The 20,281-nt window shown below is 52.6% G+C and overlaps 1 protein-coding gene across 5 annotated transcripts in view; it reads right to left on the bottom strand.

Annotated features, from left to right (window-relative positions):
• Positions 1-20,281, bottom strand: part of LOC127390480 (ankyrin repeat and fibronectin type-III domain-containing protein 1-like) — a 248,294-nt gene that overhangs the window by 78,317 nt on the left and 149,696 nt on the right. The gene's annotated exons all lie outside the window — the stretch shown is intronic.

Here is a 20,281-nt window from a genome sequence, read left to right as displayed (position 1 = left end):
AGTGTAACATCCCAGAAAACACCTTGAAATGCTACAAGGGAAGCATGGAATAGTCATGGTTGGGAAAGACCTCTAAGAGTCCAACTGTCAACCCAGAAGAACCACCATGCCCACTAGAGCATGTCATGAAGTGCCACATCTACACATTTTTTTAATGCCTCCAGGGATGGTGAATCCACCACACCCCTGGGCAGCCTGATCCAACACCTGACCACTCTTTTGGTAAAGAACTGCTTCCTAGTATCCAGTCTAAACATCCCCTGGTGCTACCTGAGACCATTTCCTCTCATCCTATCATTATTCCTTGGGAGAAGAGGTCAACACCCACCTCCCTACAATCTCCTTTCAAGCAGTTGTAGAGAGCAATGAGGTCTCCCCTCAGCCTCCTCTTCTCTAGATTATGCAACCCCAGTTCCCTCAGCCTCTCCTCATAGGACTTGTTCTCTAGATCCTACCTACACCAGCTTGGTTGCTTTTCTCTGGACACGCCTCAGGAACTCTAGTCGAAAAGCTGTGTTATGAGAACATCAGCTAAAATCTGGGTTAGATTTTCAGTGCAGATGTGACAAAATGCATTTTCTTGAAAAACCTAAGGAGGCACCAACTTTCCTGGTGCTTCTCACAGAATGTCAGGGGTTGGAAGGGACCTCTGACGATCACCCAGTCCAACCCCCCTGCCAGAGCAGGACCAAAACTAGGGCAGGTCATTCAGAAAGGCATCCAGACAGGTCTGGAAAGTCTCCAGAGAAGGAGACTCCACCACCTCTCTGGGCAGCCTGTCCCAGGGCTCTGTCACCCTCACAGCAAAGAAGTTCTTCCTCATCTTGAGGTGGAACTTCCTGGGCTCCAGTTTGAATCCGTTGCCCCTTATCCCCTTTTACATTAAACCAAGATGTCCTGAGAGGCCAGAGTGGATTTATTACCCAAAAGGACCCATGCCAAGGTTCTCAAAAAGCATCTTAGCAAGGGTGTAAAAATGAAGCCTCCCAAAGTAGCAGAACAACATTCAGCTGCACCCAGTCCATGGCCAAGGCTTGCCCAGCAGCATCAAAACCAGTGGACCATAGCTGGGCAAACTGGAGTTTGTACAAAATGTCCAGGACAGTTGTGGGCTTCTCCTTTTATTTAAAACACACCCCACAATTTTCACAAAGCCTTTGCAAACCTCTGAGGCTCAGGCGAACATGAAATTACTCTCTTCATTTCACATCTCAGGCACTAAGTAAACTATAGTGCAAGTTATTTAAATCACATATTTAACGAGCTCAAGTTACACAACGTATACAAGCTATGAGGCAGGCTTCCCTAGGACAGCTCATCTCCAGAGCCAGCCTTGCTGCTCCCTGAGCAGAATTAGCACAACATGCTGCAGACAGAAAAGATGAGCGCAATTTAAAGGACTGCTCTAGATTCTGAAATTCAGCCAAGCTGGAGAGATAACAGGCACGGGGTTGGAAACAAGGATGCTCACAGAGGGGCTAAGACAGAGGTGTTGTATTATTTATTTATTCACACCAGCAGACATCAATCCTGTTATATTTTTTCCTCTCCTAAATGTTGCCAAGCATAATCTCAGCTCAGCTTTTTCTGGGCAGTGTCCCTTGGAGAATGAAGTTATTAGCAAGGCTGAAGAAGCTTCTTGCAATTATTTAGAAACTACACCAAAATAATCCCCAAAGACCAACCACTGCTTCCAGGTGGCAGCTTTCTAAGCCATTCCAATAAAATCTGGCTCAGTAACTCCCAGCGTAATAAATGCCCACACAAACAAAAGAGATAAAAACCGAGGGATGAGTTATTTTTCCACACTAGAAGAGGATTCTGCAAAACAAACTGGTGGGCCTAGGCTGCAAATCTGCCATCCACTCCTGGTCACCTGCTGGGACCTCCATGCTGGCCCCACCAGCCACAGGAGCCAGTCCCTGAGCTGGGCTGGGCAGAATCCTGTGGATGTGGGCATGGGAAGCAGGTGCTTGGTCCCAGTGCAGGACAGGGTGGGGGGCACAGGCCAGGCAGCCTCTGTCCCCCCATGCAGGCTGCTGGCCGTGGGTCCTGGCAGTTGGTGCTTTCAGGAGCAGCCATTTGTCAAGCTCCGTGTATCTGCAAGATGCTGCATTTATGAGTAATCAGGAATTGATGCCTGACTGTTGGAAGGGGAATAACATTCACAGCCTGAGATGCAAGAGGGTTTTTAGAAGGAGGAAGGAGATGTCACCCCCTGCCCCTGCCAGCAGCATCACTCCGAGCAAGGGCAGAGCCACCCGGAGCACGCTGGGGTTTTGCACACCACAGACCCCATGTCCCTCCAGCCCCAGCCTCTGGCATGGGCTTGGCCAGGGAACCCAAAGGTGGTGGGGATGCTGCCTCCTCCCCTGTGGACACCAGCTCCCCTGGTGGGCTCCAGCACCCATCTCATCCACCTTGGTGACCTGCCCCCAGCACCGTACCTGTTGGAACAGCCCTGCCCTGGCACTGCTGGGCCCTGGGCTAACACAGCCCTGAGTCTCCCAAAAACCCAAATCTGAGGCCAGATGAACCCTCAATCCTAAAACCTGAATTTCAGGATGGACAAACCTGCTTGCTCAGCTGAAAATCACAGTGATAACTCCTGCCCTTGGCGTGGCTGTGCTGCAAACCAGCTCACACCTGGGAGGGAGCTCTGGGCCACCCAGCTGGGTGCAGCTTTGCACCTCCACGGGCAGGTCTGGCTGGGGAGCAGATCCTCACCTATGGGCTGGAACATGGCAGGGATTAAGGAACGGAGAACAGGGGTGATGGTAAAGAAGGGTGGGTCACAAAGCAGAACAAAATCTGGTGGCAGAGGAAGGCTCAGGATGGGGCAGCAGTGTTGCCTGCACAGACAGAGAGATGGAAAGGGCTGGCTTGAGGGAGGAGGACACATGCCATTGGGAATCAGAAAAAGGCCTTGGTCTCTTAGAGGGTGGCATTTGGGCAGAGCTGAAGCACCTGTGGGTGATGTCTGGGTGCATGAGCCACCAGCGTTTCTGCACCCAGGTTCTGGCCATCGTCATCCTGCCGCCTCCTCCCCCAGCTACAAAAGCTCCGAGGAGGGGGCGGGAGATTCCCCATGGACCAGACCCAGCCAGGAGAGGATGCCAATGGCTCTAACATGTTCATTCTTCAGTGTGTAGCTCATCCCAGCCCTGCTCCAGAGTGGGAGGCTGACCCAGCTACCTCACTTGCCTTCAAACTGCACTGACAACCTGCACGCACATGGGGCATTGACGCCCATCCAAGCTGGGCTGGGATGGAAGGTGGAAAATGCGCCAAAAAAGTCGAGAAAAGCGCTTTTGGACCATTTGGGGAATGGAGAAGGGAAACATAGTTATGCACACGAGGCACTGTGAGGCAATTCAGGGAACAGAAACAAAGCCCTGCACCCACCCCCCACAGAGCAGCTGAACATACACGTGGGAGCTGAAGGAGCTCGTGATGTCTTCCAAGCAGCTCTCCCCACCAAGGCACCACTGACCCACCCAGCAAGTGATCTTGTGTTTCACCAGCTCCCCTGGCCTGCCCATCCTACCACCAAAGCCATGCTTGGATGCCAGCCTGAACACACCACCTCGCCATGCCAAGATGGCCTCTTGCAAGCAGGTGGACACCCACGCTCTGGTATCTCATCTTACCAGAGACTGAATGTTCTTCTCTGGTTGCTCAACCACCCCCACATCCAGGACCCAGGAGGGGACACACTGGCATTCTCCTAGGGGCCAAAATGCAAATGTAAACCTGGCTCTTTGGAGACCAGGCTTCAACTTTCACCCAACTTGTATCTGACCCCCAGGAAAGAGATGAGACGGGTTCTCCCTGGAGAGCAGCACTCTTATCAGTCCCTTGCTCCAGAGCACATCTCAGCAGCGTGCCTTGGCCCTGCCAACAGGTTGTATTCACAAGGGCCAGGCTAAGCCAGAGCAGTGCCAACCTCTCCAGCATCATTAACTCCTGCTTCCTGCCCCTCCTGGCAGCGCAGCCTCGCAGGGGGTCGCACAGAAGAGCAGAGCTCTGCACATGTGGCTGGACCAAGGAGGGATGGAGCCAACTCAGTCCCATGGGCTGCACCAGCCCACGAGCACCTGGTGAACCCCCCATCCTCCCTCAGCCTCCTTCCACTTGGCAATGAAAGGAGCACAACCAGGTTAGCTGTGGCCCCAGCCCTCACAACCAGGTGACAAGGACAGGCACCATCTCCAAGCCTACCGGGAGGAAAACCCAGCCTGCTAATGAGCATCTGCCAACACCCCCCCATCAACAGCTTGTGTCTTTCATCCCCCTGCCACGGCACCTTCCCAACCCCTCTCAGCATCTCCCCAGCCTCCTCCTGGCCCTGTCTTCCCCAACCCAGCCCCTTCCCAGGCCACGCTCACCCCCAAGCTCCTTGCAGCTCCCCATGCTGTGGCAGACCCCAACTTCAAAGCATTTCTTTACCAAGAGCTCATCCAGGAAAGTTGTTTTTTTTTCTCCACTGCTACATGCCTGTAAAAACTAAAGTATGCCTATATACACACACATGGACCCACAGCCTCATTATGCAGAAGTTGCTCTTTCTGGAAGGAGCTCCCTGAGCCGTGCTGAGGGCCAGCACAGACCAAGCCCTGCACTTGCTGCTCAGAGGAGCTGCCCTGGATGAAAGAACTCATCACATTGCTGGCAAAACCACCAGAGCTTGGAAACCCTGTCAGCTCAACACCAGCATCCAGGGTGACACGCACGCAAAGGCGTGGGCACCTCCTCTCAATGTTTTCATTAATCAAATCCTTCATTAGGCAGCTCAGGGTGTAGGAGCTGCACGGAAGGAGCAGCAGGCACCAGGCTGTATATTCACGCACCTCGCCGCACAGTAATTTCTTTCTACCTTATTCTCATTTCTCTTCCTTGATTACAGCCTGCAAATTATTACTGCAACTTGAAGCACATTGAGAAAGAGCCGTGCTCGGGCTTAAGTGTTTGCAGCATCAGGGCCCAGCCACGGAGCTGATGAACATGCTGCTATTTATGGCTCTCAGCCCCGAGCCTGGCAGGCGCCGGGGTGCAGTGCCGCTGCCTTCGTGCTGCTGCTGGAACCTGGGGGTTTTATTCTGCCTCATTCAAGGAGGTATCAACTGACTGGTCTTAACGTTGCATTCATGCACTGCCTGGTATTTTTAAAGATTTTTGTTGTGTTTTGTGGGGGTTTTTTTAAATCTTTGGGCATAGCAGCTCATGTTGGTCCTGGTTTGTAGGTGAAGTTCCCTATTTCAGCACTAAAATAAAAAAAAAAAAAGGCAAGAAAAAAGGCTGGAAGACAAGTAGGAAGCTGTCCAAGGGCCTGCAGTTAATGACACCCTGTCTCCCAGCATGTTCCTTGCCTGCTGCCCTCTCAGCCCTGCAGCCTGGCAGCAGATCTGCCCGTCAACCCAGCTAATTATAGTGCAGGCAGCAAACGAGAGGGCACAAACAAGTGGGCACCCTCCCTCAGCTGCAGCCTCCCAGGGAGCAGGAGGACACAGAGCTGCAGCTCAGGCTGGAGAAGGTCATTCCCCTGAGGCATCCAGAGGAACTGGTGGGCACCACAAGGATGAGGATCTCCAGAAGAGAACTTCAGGTGGTGTCCAAGGCCCTCACCCCACAGAAGGGCCATGGTAAGGAGCAAATGGCTACTCACCACCCAGTCACACTTCACCCTGTCCTGCTGGAACAGGCTGAGTGTGGCAGGTCCTTTCCAACATCTGGCCACCTTCTGACCAGCAAGTCCACCTTGGACAGACCTCTGCACCTCCCTTGCTTTCTCTCTCTGCCCCCACCCTGGTCCCAGTACTGGGACACCCCCCAACACCCAGCCTGAAAAATCACAGTGTGTGGGTACATGCCCCCCTCCTCTGGCAGCCTCGTCCCCTTGGCTGGAACAAGCCACCAGATACAAATAGACCACAGAGTGAGGGTCCCCACAGCAGGGTCCCCCACCCCAACTACTTGAGGTTTACTGTACTTAGGGGGACAAGAGCACCATAGACCCCTGCCCAGGCACCACAGACCCCTGCCTGGGCAGCATACGGGCACTAATGCCTTTGTCCTGGCAAGTAGGACCAGGGTCACCTAAGCCCAGCACCCTCAGGAAGATTCCTCTGCCATCATATCCCTCCATTGGTAACACACCTAGAAAAAGAAGAGGACCTGTCTGGAGCTGGGATCCAGCCAACCTGGTCACCCACCCACTGATGAGCTATTAACCCCCGTTCATGGAAGACCTGCAGGAACATGAACAAGTAACACCCAGCCCTTGCATGGGACATCATCCAACCAGAGCTCAAAATGCCACCAGAGAGCAGGTCTCTTGTTCTTTTGGCCCAGAATGTGGCTCCCGGGGGTTATATGATGACTGAGTCAAACTGTGTACATACAAGTCCTCACTCCTGGGAACCTGGCATCCAGCTCCATGCCCATCAACCACTCCTGATGCAAACGTGACCTCAGAGGAAGAGCAGAGTCACCTGAAGAACAACATGGTCACCACAAAGTAATGATGTTCCTTCATACTCCTCCTATTCCTCCTCCTCTCCTTCCTACTCTGCATTGGCTAGCAGTGAGCCTGTGGCACCAGGACACCCTGCACAGTTCATCCCCAGGGAGTTGATGGATCTGGGGGCCACAGGAGACCACCATGCACTCTCTGGTTTTGGTGAGGAAAGGGAGCAGATGTGACTCAGGGGGAGCAGAGCCACTGAGTGAGAAGGTGACATTCATACAGCCACTTCATGAAGCAAAACCACTGGTTAAAGAGCAGGCATGACTTCAGTGCTGAGCAACCCTTTCCCACCATCACCAGCTAAAGATAACTCCTCTAGGCCTAAAACCTCATGCTTAGTCTCAAACCAAAGGGGTTCTTTTAAAAAGAGGGCTTGAAGTGTATCAGCCAACTCGTTTCAGAGCTGTAAGGCTCTCTGAAATAATACACTACAGGCTTTTGGGAGCAGCCACTAATGTCCCTGCTCCTCCAGTCCTTGACACCACACAGCCCTTGCCTCCCTGCTGAGCCCAGGGACACAGCCCTGCTCTTCAGTCTCCTCCTCCTCCTCACCCGCACCCTGCAGGGGCTGGCAGCTCTGTCAGATGGTCCCAGGGCACAAACCTGGGCTCAGGAGTGGTGGAGGAAGGAAAGGGGAGCATGAAGTGCCCTGGGAGAGCCTGGGTGCCCTGAAATCCCATGGGAGAACAACTGGATGGCACTGAAGCCCACACTGGGACAGCTCAGCACAGTCAGGGTTTTTAGGCTGAATTTGCACCCCATGGCATTGCCAGAGAAAGTTGGAAAACGAGCATCTTCAGAAGGCAATGGAAACCAGCAGGGAGGCCAGGACAGGTAGAGGGCCTGGGGCTGCTTCCTTGGATGGGTTGGTAGGAAATGTATCTACCCAACCAACTGCCTAAGCAGAGAAATAAGTACAAAAGCATTACTGATGTACATTACTGGTGAGGCTTTAAGTAGGAAAAGGCCCTTTCCCCATTTCCACTTCTCTAGGAATATCACAGACTCACAGACTCTATTTGGGTTGGAAGGGACCTTAAAGATCATCCAGTCCCAACACCACTGTCATGGGCTGGGACACCTGCCACTAGAGCAGGTTGCTCCAAGCCTCATCCAACCTGCCCTTGAACACTTGCAGGTATATCCTGTGGAGCCTGAGGGACGGAGGTAAAATCTCCCTCCAGGCCACTCACTCCTCATCCAGGCAGGACAGTAAATGGGGGATGAAGATGCCCCTCCATCCCCCAAAAGCAAGAAAATTGCCCTCTAAAGCCAACCCCAGCTGGCAGAAAGGTCCAGGTCAGCACACATGGTGCCAGGAGGACTTTGCCACATCCCTGAGCCCATCTGCCTGGGTGGAAAGGGACAGGGACAGCCAGCCCTGCCTTCACTGCCCAAGCTTGTCGAGACACCACAGCAGTACACTAAGTATTTACATGGGCTCCAGCCAGCCAACCACCCCTAAATATTTAGGCATCAAACTCCATAAAGGAAGCACAAGACATACTACAGAATAAATTGAGTATGTTAGAAAAAGCCCAGAGGGGAAAAATAGATTTTTGGAACATGTTCTCAATCTCATTAATTGGGAAGACAGCCTTGCAGGGGGAAAAAAAAAATTATTATATTCCTCCCCAAACCATTATCCACTCTTCATAGTGCATCATATGAAAACAGTTATATAAAAGAATAAATTATATTTGGAATGGCAAGAACCCCAGAATAAAGCTAGAAACTCTGATGTTCCCATATAAAGATAGGAGACAGTTATCTGTTCCAAATTTTCAAGTTTTCTGCTGCGCCAATTCAAATTCACTACATACCAGCATGGCCATATAAAGGGGACTCCACCCATGTAATCTTGGAACGAGCAATAATCCCCCAAACTATCAATTTAATGTATGGGGATACAAAATGAGACAAGAATGTACTCCCAGAACGAGCAATCCATTAACGACATGGCAAAAGGCACCAGAACGTGCACACAGGAATATCTATTTAAAGTGACATTTGCATTGAAAGACCGGATCTGAAATGAAGATTTCTGCACGCAGACATCGTAGATTCTGCAAATTAAAAGGCCATTTCTAGATCCAATGTGAATTTTTATTTTTTTTTTATTTTCTACTACTTGTTCAGTGTCACGTTTCTTGGCCGGCACTAGAAAAACAGCTCTTCCTTGGGGTTTTTTAAATTAACTTTGCTTCTGAGGGGCTTTCCAGCCTATCTTGCTTGGGTGGAGATGGTTCAGGGGCAGCTCTGCAAGGGATGGAGCATCCTCTTAGCCTGGCTAGGGTCCTCATAGCTTGGAGAACACAGAGAAGCCATGGTCCCAGCCTGGGGGGATGCTGGTGCTGGTGTGCAGCACCCAGCCATGCAGGGGCCAGCTTCCCCCCATGCAGGTAGTCCTGAACTGCTCCTTACCCTGTGTTGCACCTGCGGTGGATAAAACCCTCCATTTTCACAGATTTCTGCAGGTGTGTGATGAGCAACCTGGCTGCTGTTACCCCACCACAACCCACCTCTGCCCTGGCACGGGGCTGCTCTGGGGTCAGGCCTAGGGTAAGCACAGGCTAGGGGACACACCAGGAAGGAGGATGCAATCCCATGGTCCAACCACCTACTCCAGAGCTCCTGGGGAACCTGCTGTCATGTCTGAAATCACAAAACAAACTGGTTCCTCGCCTAAAACAAACAATACACAAAGTTCAGCAGGGATCTTCCAAGTCCCCTTTCCAGTTCTGAAGTAACAGGCACATAGACAGACAAAGAGCACCCCAGCACCTCCACGTGCAGGCCTGCAGACCCCCCTGCCAATGGCACAAGGCAAAGAGATGGGGACAAAGGACTCATCTTTTATCAGATCAACTTGCAGATTTTTAACCAGCTGTTTTTAAACCAGCCGAGTGTTGGGGTGCAGTGTCCTCTTGTCCCCAGTGGGAAGCAGAAGCCTGAAGAAGAAATCCCTTATTTTCTCCAGTTCTACCAGTCGAATAAAAATAATGTTTAAAATAATAATAATAATAGTAATAGTAACTTTCCAGAAACACTGAGAGCACAGTGGGTACCAGCAGCACCCACCTGACCGGGGCTGCAGCCGGCGAGCGCCCTGGAAGGCACCCAGCAGCCAGCAAGGAGACCTGTCCAAGCCATGGGGATGGACACACAGATAAACCCCGTCAGCAAAGTGTTTCCATCCCAGCCAGACAGTGACTAAGAGACGGCATTAATTTGTTACTCAAAGTTAAACTTTTCAAACCCAGACGAGCCAAATGGTTGTTCCAAGTGAAAAAAAAAAATCCTGGAGGATGCATTCCTTCAGCCTGTCCCAGGAATACCCGGGGATTCATGAGTTCAGGATGGAGCCGATAGCTCTTTCATATATCACAAAGAATAACAAACTAACCTTTCTGTTTTTCTTTACACTCCCTAAGTGCTGTTTACTGGTGGCAAGCAGACACGTGTCACGTCCACGCAGCGCTCGGGGAGCTGGAGGCCTGCACAGCTCCACACGCTGTGATTGCAGCAGATCAAATGCACGCAGGACACAAAACTTTGTTTTATTGGCATTACTGCTGTCAGCACAGAGAATAAAAGACTGTGCATGAGGGAGCATCCACGTTCCACCCCTTTCCTGCAGTAGGTCAGCCCTGGGGCTTCACAGAACCTCCCAGCTCCACATCCTTCTTTTGCAAACCTTGCAAAGAAGCTGTGCGAGGTGCCGTGCTGCAGAAATCAAACTCCCCTTTCATCGTCCAGCACGAGACCCTGTGCACCTCGATGTTGCCTGATCCCTTTTTGAAACCCACCTGGTCCCCCCTCCTCCACCCCTCGGGGCCTGTGGACCAGTTTTAAGGCACAATCAAAGAAGCTTAAGAAAGCCCTTTGGGGCAATGGGGTGATAAAGTGCCCAGAGAGACCCCATTGCCGGTACTGAGGACTTCATGGCAGCGTGATGGTCCTCACACTCCTACAGATGTGGACAACAAAGACAAAGGTGATGGTGGTAACTCCATCCCATCTCTGGCAAAACTCCTACCAACTTCAGCCACAGTGGGCTGCTGCAGGGGAGGGTAGCCAAGCTCAGCACAAGCACACGAAGAAGCGACTCTTACTTCCAGGCAGGACATCCTCCCACGGCAGGCGATGCATCCTGGAAGGACGGTGCCGAAGCGCAGCGGCGGCTGGGGTGGTGGGTGACACATCCTGCATGCAAAGCACCCATGTCTGAGCTGCTGGGGCTCTCGGGGCTGGGCAGGGCTCCGTGCTCCTCCTGCTGCCGCCCACGGCCCTTCCCTGTCGCACCTACTGCCTGGTCCCCACCCTGCAGCTCCTGCCCGTGTCCTCACGCTCACCCCATCCCGCCAGCTCCTGCCCATCGTGGGATCAGTGGGCATGGGGAAGCCTTCAAAACCAGGGGAAGGCTTTGGGCCAAGCCACCAGCCCACCTGGCAGTGGCTGCTTGAAGTGGGGAGCCACGGTGCTCGGGACAGCTGCCACCATGTTCGCCGGAGCAGCCCCTTCTCCAGCACGTCCTCCTGCACCCAGGGCTCTGCGTGCTGGCACCTCCACACCACACAGGCCAGCAGCCCCCAGGCTGCTCGCTGCATCCATCAGCCCTTCTAGCCTTCATCACAGCCAGATCCACAACACCTTCATCAACCATGTGGAAAAAAAGAGTTGCCTTGAATCCATTTTAGCTTTGTCCCAGCAAATCTCTTTGGCACCCCCCTAGTTCTGGTTTGAAATCACTCACCATCTCTGTAATGCTCAGAGCTGCACAGAAGCCCTTGCTTCTTCCTTCTGCTCCTCCTTCCTTCTCCTCTTCCTCTTTGTCCTCCTCCCCTCCCTCCCAGGGCAGCCGGGCTCTCCCTGTTGGGAGGGCTGCAGCCTGTCCTGAGATTCCCATTGAGCCGCCTGTGGCCTCTCCCCGCAATTAGAGGCCTCCACGGCTGTCCCAGGCTGAGCAGCAATGACAAACCTCGAGGCAACTTCCATGGAAATGTCTCTGTTCAGAGGCTGGTTTATCTGCCCCTGTGTTCTCCTGCCTGCAGAGGAGCATCCTGCACGCCCTGGCAGCGCAGCAATCCGAAGGAACACGGTGGGGAGCACCACGACCTCTACCTGTCCCTGGAAAACTGGGGTACCGGTATTCCCCCAGCCCCTGCACCACCCCACAGACCCCTGTCCCCCCAGCCTTGGGCCTGCACGAGCCCTGCGTTGGCAAAGATAAACTGATCCTTAAATGCTACATCCAAAGGGTTCCTGGAGGTGGTTTTCTACAAGACACGGTTTGGCAGGATGTGTGTGCTGGGGTGGGCAGGGCGAGCCCAGCAGCTGCAGGAGCAGCCTCGTGCACCTGAGCTTGGGCTAGAGCTGTAACCCAAAGAGGCACAGCCCAGGGGACAGATGGCAGCAGGGCACATGTTTGATGCCAGCAGGGACACCAGCACTGTGGCTGTCACTCCACCTCTGACCTCTCAGGCTTGATGACCACAAAAGCCCAGAAAGCCCATCCACAGGGCAGAGCTGGGAACTCAACAGCTCCAGTGGACACAAACACCACACTCGTGTTAGGGACTGCTTTTATAGGGTACACCGAGTTTACAGCTTCTCTCCCCACACACCTGTCCATACTCCAGAAGCAATAAATGACATTCTACCCTGTTCCCCCATGCCACGGGAGCTTCCAAACTTGCCATCCCTTCCCTTGCCTTAACCCCACTGCGACTCCCAGTCCTGCCAGATGAACACTCGCTGCAAACCCTGCACAACCACCCTCTGTATTGCAAACAGCAGCCCCCAACCTGAGAAAGTTTTTCTGCCCTGACCAGGCTCCTGTGTTTCCCAGCTCCCAGCTGGTCCCAGAACAGCCCTTCCAAAGGGCTGAGCAGGGCAGCCACTCACCCCAGTCTTGCCCATCAGTGCTCAGAGGCAGTAGCAGCACTGCTGCAAGGAGTTACCCAAGTCAGTTCATGCTGTCCTGACCCTTTAATTTAGGGACATGAGGGACTCCAGGCACCTCAGGGAGGATGCAGGAGTCTCTGGTCCAGCAGGAGCTTGTGGCAAGTGCAAAGCACCCAAATATCACTGACCATGGGTGTCCACCAAGCACCATCCTCTGATGGAGACTGAATTGTCTTGAAATAAATATGCACAAATATTTTTGTGCAGGGTGATGAGATGAAAGCCAGAGGAAGAACTGACTCAACACAGATAAAGAGGCTCCTGTATTCAGACCCCACTTCACAACAGCATCAGGCAAAAATCTTCATAGGAGTTTGAATTAAAGCCTCTGATCTTCACTGGGGCTTCCGTACCAGGTGCCACGTATTCACACAGCAAGAGGCAGTCACTGCCCGGAACCAATTTTAATGAAATAACATTAAAAAGATACTTTCGGGATGAAACGACCTAGCAAGCCACAGGCACAGCCACGGATGGAGAAATAATAGTCTGAGTCTTGCAACAGTGGGGTGATCACACAACCCTCCTGGTACTCATACCATGTGCCTCAGTTTACCCACTCGACACAGGCAGGTATGGCAATACCCAGCTCAGAGATGTACAGACACACACACAGGTGTATATATATACATATGTGTATGTTTTGTTCACGGGAAGCACAGAACCCTGCTGCTCCAGCCGGGGTTGGGATGCAGGGGCAGCACAGGGAAACAAGCCATGTCCTCAGCTGGCCCTGGGGAGCTCTGCCCACCAGCAGGCAGCATCCAAGCTGCTGCTAGAGATGAAATTAAAGACATAAATCATACTGTTCATCCTCAGTAAACACTCACTAGAGAGTCATGATTAAACCTTGCACATGCTCTTTCCCGAGCCTGGGCAGGAGACAGCAGTGCTGGTCATGGCTGGTCCCAGGGTGGGATGGGAACCCTGGCTGGCACAGGGATGTGGCTGCTCACAGCGGAGAGGAGGATGGGTGCTGCTGGTGCAGGAGGGGTGACAGGGATGTCAGGGGGCTTGGCTGGGGATGTTGGCACAGAGGCCTTGACAGCGTAAAGCCAAAGGTTTGCTGTGCAAGGAAACCTGAGCTGGGGAAGGAGAAGGAAGGTGCAGCCTGAGCTCTGCTGCCAGCAGGGAACATCCACTGTGGCCTTGGTGGCACTACTGTGGCTGGGGGGGGGGGTCACCCACACCCCTGCTCATCCCCTGCCCTGGGGAACATGCCAGCACCTTGGGATGCCTGGCAGCAGCAGAGTGGGTGCTGTCTGCCACAAAAAAATGAGCAGGGAAAGCCACTTTGGAACCCTTTTTGGAGAGGAGAAAACAAGCAAGTCAAGGAAGAGAAATAGGGAAGAAAAAGCTGCTGTGTAAGAGATGAAGGAAGGGGGGAGGCGGGGGTTGAAGAAGTTGAAAAGAAATCCCTGGGGAATTGTGGAGGAGAAGAAAGAGCATAGACACGCCAGGCGAGCCGGAGCAAGAGCCAGAGAGCAGGAAGCGCCTAACTAGGCTGGAGACAGAGATACTACCAACTGGTGTGACGTCAGGCCTGAGCTGCAGCCGTTTCCAAAACAACTCCAAACTCCAGCGCCCAGAGAGGGAGTGAGAAGCACGGGAGAAGTGGAAACGAGCTGGGGCTCGGAGAGAGCTGGAACAGAAGCTGGACGAGTCTGCAGAGCTGAGCCTGCCCCGGGCTCCTTTCGGTTTGCGTTGGCAGGACGGGCCCTGGGGAGCCGGCAGACACGGAGACAGAGGTTGTTGCAAAGCCAGGCAGCATCAGAGAGGAAATTCCTGAGGGTGTTTTCCTAATTGACACATACAATGAAGTTACAGTCCCCCAAAGTCCCTTTCTGCAAGAAGGTAAATGCTGGATGCTCCCAAGAAGCAGAGCCAAGGAGTGAGCAACAAGAGATGGTGACCCAGAGGAAATAAATCTGCACGACATGGAAACCACACACAGAGTTGTCCTGGTGGCAGTGGTGCTGCTCTGCCCCAGCCTGTTCGGATTAGAGGCTTTTATGGCTGGGTCGGCTGGGGGTGGACGACACGTGGGGGGGCTGCCAAGGGGGCTGGGTAGACTCTGGGCGCTTGTGGAGGGTAGAGGATCAAACAAGGGGAAAATGCTGTGAACCCCCACGGGGTCAGGCTGTGGTGCAAAGATGCCTCTGGATGAGGGAGGGTGACTCAGCTGCCAGGGTGACTTCCAGGAAGGAAATTTCTTGGCTGCATGGACAAGCTGGTGACCAAGCAACTCCTCACTAATCAAAGGGCATTTGATTTCATTTCAGGCAGGAAAGGTCCAGCAGAGACTTCTGCATCCTCCCAGGGTCAGCACAGGACCCCAGCATCAAGGACCAACCTCACAACTTCTAGGAAATCCCTTTGGAAGAGATTTCTATGCCCCAGCAGTGCCTGACAGGTGGGAGAAACCTGTCCCGATACCTTTGCTTGCATCTCCCCTTGCAATGCTGCCCATGCTCAGGAAGACACCAAACCCCCAGGACCAGCATCACCCACACTCCTCAGAAGCCACAGTTCAAGGACCCCAAGGCCCAAGGTGAGGCTGATCCAAGCATGTGTGGTGAGGTGCCCACCTGCTCCACCACAGTTCAGCTAAGACTGAAAGCTGGTCAACCTCAGCCTCCACCCTCATGCCACAGCCATCCCTGCAGCACCCACAACATCCCCATCCTTCTGATGGCCCCAAAGGAGCTGTGGCTTCTGGCACAATGCAGGTGTCACAGGGTTACTTGCAACATCCATCCACTGAGATCAGAACAAATGTGGTCTGGGCAGCTCCATCTGAGCTAACCACGGTGCCACAAACTGCTCTCCCACCGTTCCTCTAGTCACTCTGCAAGTTTGGGGAAGCTTTGACTTTTCCTGTCTCCCCAACCCTGGATGTATTTCCAGCAGCTCACTGGGCATCCTGCCATGGCTGCAGGCAGCTGTGCAGCTTCTTCACTGCCTGTCCAGTCACAGCCAAGCCACAGGCAGCAACGTGAGGGCTCCTCCACCTTTGCTCTCATGGCTTAACCTTCTGCAAAGCTGGAGTCCAGCTGCTTTCATGGCCTTGATGCTATTAACAGGCAGAACTGTAATTGGGACTGTCCCGGTGCTGGGGCTGGTCCTGGGAGTCAAGTACCCTGCAGCAATCATAGAATCATGATGGTTTGGGTTGGAAGGGACCTTGAAGATCATTTAGTCCCAACCTTCCTGCATGGGCAGGGACACCTCCCAGCAGACCACGTTGCTCCAAGCCTCATCCAACCTGCCCTTGAACACTTCCAGGAATGGGGCAGCCACAGCTTCTCAGGGCAACCTGAGCCACTGTCTCACCAACCTCACGTTGAAGAATTTCTTCCTAATATCTCATATAAATCCCTCCTCTTTCAGCTTGAAACCATTTCCCCTTGTCCTATCACTTCCTGCCCTTGTCCAAAGTCTCTCCCCAGCTTTCCTGTAGCCCCTTCAGGTACTGGAAGGTGCTCTAAAGTCTTTTCAGAGTCTTCTCCACACTGAACTACCCCAACTCTCTCAGCCTGTCTCCATAGTAGAAGTGCTCCAGCCCTCTGAGCATCTTTATGGCCTCCTCTGGACTTGCTCCAACAGCTCCATGTCCTTCTTAAGTTGGGGGCTCCAGAAGGGAATTCAGGCCTGGATTCTACTGGGGACACAAGACTGCCCATTCTGTAACCACTGCTGCACGAGCAATGAACATGCTTGGTCTCAGTTGTGTCCTACTGCTCCCATAGCTTCTGCCAAGTGATGAAGCACCTGGGTTAGGCTGCTGAACACATGAGCCAGGAGGAAGGCGTCAGGACACACCAGTGGACAGGTCTGGGGTGGGGAAGGGGGTTCCCAGCCTTGTGCCACACACCAAGGGGGATGTGTGGGGCAAGCTGGCCAAATCAGTTCCATGCCTCCAAACCTGTCGACCAAGCAGCAGGAGAGCACATCCCACACACAGCTGCTTGACCACGAGTCCTGCTTGAAACTTCACGCCCATGCTCAGGGCAAACCTTGGGAAGGCCACAAGTCCCCTGAGGGCAAGAGAGGGAATCACTGGGACAACTACTACGCAGGACCCAGCAGGTGATGATCCCAGCACGGTGATGTCCCCTCTGCAGACACCAGGTGACTGGAGGCAGCCCCCAAGGAGCAGGGCGGTCACCAGCAGAAGCTCCTGCCCATCAGCCTCCACCGGCCCCTTCCCCACTCCCCATTTCAAACTCCCCACGGCTGCTCTCCTGCCCAGGGGTGAGCAACACCTGACTCACACATGAGAAGAAATTAAAAAGCAAGCAGAGAAGCTGGGCTCACCCCCTCCAGCAGGCAGCATGAATCACTGCTGCTCCTGCCCGGCTCACGCATCGCTCCAGCCCTGAGTCAGTTCTGCCGCGCGGGTTAACAAGGGGAGAAATTCAAAGTTGTGGCCTATGAAATGCAGCAGCACTGAGAAATAAAAAAGTAAAAAAAAAAAAAAGTGCTACTGTAAGAAAGCTAATAGGACTACCCACCGAGTCTCCAAAAAGAAATGCTCTGTGATCCAGCTTCTTCCTCCACAGATGTGCCCCCCCACCAGAAATCAAACCCTCAAAGCTCCAGCCCAGGCAGGCTCGCTGCCTGCAGCAGGGGCAAGGGGCTGTGCAGCAGCACTTTTCTGGCAGTTTAAAAGCTGCCACCTCTGTATTTATAATTTTAAACGTACAACCTTAATTGGATGCCGTGTTCTGGTTGTACTTCCCACCCTTGCTGGGCCAGCTGTGCTGCACATACACAGCCCCGGCCTGCCCCGTGGCCCCTGGACTCCCAGCCCTGGTCTATTGCTTCCTCCAAAAGTATAAAATGGGGCTTTGAAGGCCAAGGAGAATAAAAACAGTAAATCTGGGAGCAAATTCTGTCTCAAGAGAGGGGACCATTCCCCTTCTCAAAACCCAAACCCCCCAGCTCCTTTTCCAGCTGCCCGGTTGCTCCATCTCTCCCTGGTAAGGAGGAAGCCCTGCCTGCTCTTCCCAAGCATGCCAGCTCCCACTCCCCACCCCAAAACAGCTCCTGCTGTGCACTGATGCCTCACCAATGTGACCAGCAACTACATGCTGGGCCATGCAAAATAAATCATACTTCACCTCAAAATAAATCTAACAACTCCTAAGCACTCAAACTGCTGCATCAACCTGCTTTTGAAGGTTGGGATGGAGCATCTCAAGTCCTCTTAGTGTCCCTGTTCACTGACAATCTACACACCTGGAAAGTACACTGCTCTTGGAATCTACACTACCTGGGAAGTACTTAGCTGGTACACAAGACAAGACTATGAAAACCTGGAGAAACAGGGGACCAGAACCTGACTTCACAGAGCAGAGAGATGAGAAACAAGTTGGGAAACAGGGTCAGCCACTGGTCTGTCCTTAAACATGAACTTGATTTAGAAATATATGCTGTGCCCTAAATGACTCTTCCTGATCATTCCATCCCCAAACAAGTCTCATCCTCCTTTGACACCAGCTAATGAATTGGCTTTGAAGATACTGTGTGGCAGCAAGTTCTGCTGGTTAATGCCTCCTGTACAAGAAAGCACTCCCCCATGGCAGTACTTCATCTTCTTCCTCACAGCCCTGTGTAATATATTTCTGCCCAAGAGGAAAACCAAGAAACACCCAAAGACTCATGACCCGTGGCATCACCCTACAACACTCAGCCCTGCCGTGCTGGAACTCCAGTGCAGAGCTGCCAGCTCCCTGCATCCCAGATGGATGGCAGCAGCCATCTCCACTCAGCCCTGGGTACTGCCAGCAGCCCCCCTTTGTCACCCTGCACCCCAGTCCTGGCTGACCACAGTGGTGGTGGTGGCTCTGGGCAGTTCCCACCGCGAAGCTTTGTCCATCATCCAGCCCAGTGTCATCCAATCTCCAGTGACCCTAGAAAGGCTAATCTCAACCAACCATCAATTCGAAACAAAACACAAAACCGCTCGAAAACCCAGTGAGCTCCAGGTTACCCCCATTTTCTCCTACAAGGACCTAATTCAGCTCTAATAGGACAGTTATTATGATGAATTAAATGAATGGCAATTGATTATTAAGAACGTATTCATTAGAACTGGGTAGATGGGTAATCAGATACCTGCCTATTACATGGCTGTGAAACCACACTGAATATGCTTCTAATGACCAACTGGTATTTACTTAACATTCAATATCCATCGCTAAGAAAGGTCTCTCTAGATTTAATAAGCCTCTGTTATTTTATGTTTAATTAAATACCATCCACTATTAAAAACATATTTAACTGAGGTCAAAACCAGTAAAAACTGTATCTTATAACACAGCTGCTAAACCTCAAATATCTTCTTAATGATTAATTGGGATTTAGCACATGATCGCTGTCCTACTGAGAGCAGATGGAAACCGGAAGCTCAACGATTTGGGGACCAAAGTGCTTTGCTTCTGCAAACAATTCTGCTGGTTAAATAGTTTGGCTAAGAAAAACACGAGAGCAGTGGGAGCCTCAGTTCCTACGTAACCCAGCGCTGGAAAATTCAGAATACAGCAGAGCCACTTCCACTGCGACTGCCGGACAGCGCTGGGCAACCTGCCCGGCTGCGCAGGGGAGCTCTGGACCTCTGTCCTCTGGCAGGCAGGGATCTGGGCACCAAGGGTGCATCCTGCAGGCCAGGAGATCAGCAGGACCTCTCCAGGTCACCTCTGTCCTGGCTTCACTGTAGAAGCTCTCGAGTGGTGGGCAGAGGATTCCTGATGGGGCAATTCCAGAAGGGCTTCCTCCCCGCTTGGGCTGGCCAGCTGGTGTGGTTCAGAAACCAGCGATGCCCAGAAGACGCTGGAAATAGATTTGTCATGATGGTCCGAAGTGTGGATGTTGAAAGCCAGGAGATATTTGCAGGCTAAGGGACCAAAAAGCTCCCAAAAGCAAGGACCCTGCAAGCACAAGTCCTGCAGAGGAGCAGAATAAGGATGGACCCTCCTGACACTGCTCAGCACAAGCACCTTCTGTGCCCTCCACAACAGGTGACACGGAAGGTGCTCGGTCACCCAAACCCACACACCCACAGTTGAGAACCTGGAGCACCACAGGTCACCCTCACTGCTGGGCACAGCTGATGGGGAAAAGGGCCTCTTGGCAAGGGAAAAACAAACTTGAACAGGGAGCAGGGAGAAGTCCAAAGCATGTCAGCACTCGGGGAAAAGCCTTTCCACCTCAGCAACCTCCTGCAAGAGGATTTATTTTTATTGGTTTTTATTTTGAAAGCCCTTGAAAGCAAAATCTGATACTAGCAAAGTATTACATATAGCAGCACAGACCCACACAGGTTGCACCAGAAAACAATTTAAAAATAGAAATAGCAAAAATGAAAATGAATGCAGAGACAAACATCAAGAGAGAAAATCCAAGAGGGTCCTTTCCTTCTATTGTTCCCCTCCTAACCTCAGGCACACCAGGGAGATCAGGGTTAGACAGTGGGCTGCCCACTTGGGTCCTGGAAGATGAGTCAGGAGCCCAGAATGTGGGCTCAGCACCGGGCAAACCCAGTGGCAACTGTCTTATGAGCTCATCTGCTTCCCTCGGAGGAACCTTGGTGTGTCAGAGCTTTGTCGTGCTCTAAGGAGAGGCACTGAGCTTCTCACCCCAGCTGGGCAGCTGGATGGGGTTGGAGATAACCAAAGCTGTACCCCAAAGTCATGTCCCAAGAGTGAATCATGTCCTGCCATGAATGACGTGCCAAAAGGATAAGAAGACATTCCTGGCATCTGACAAGGCCCTGCACTACGCGTG

Source organism: Apus apus, chromosome 14 (genome assembly GCF_020740795.1).
Source record: "Apus apus isolate bApuApu2 chromosome 14, bApuApu2.pri.cur, whole genome shotgun sequence".
NCBI classification, from domain to species: Eukaryota; Metazoa; Chordata; class Aves; order Apodiformes; family Apodidae; genus Apus; species Apus apus.
The sequence above is the reverse complement of the archived record's forward strand: the minus strand, read 5'-3'. Positions and strand labels throughout refer to the sequence as shown.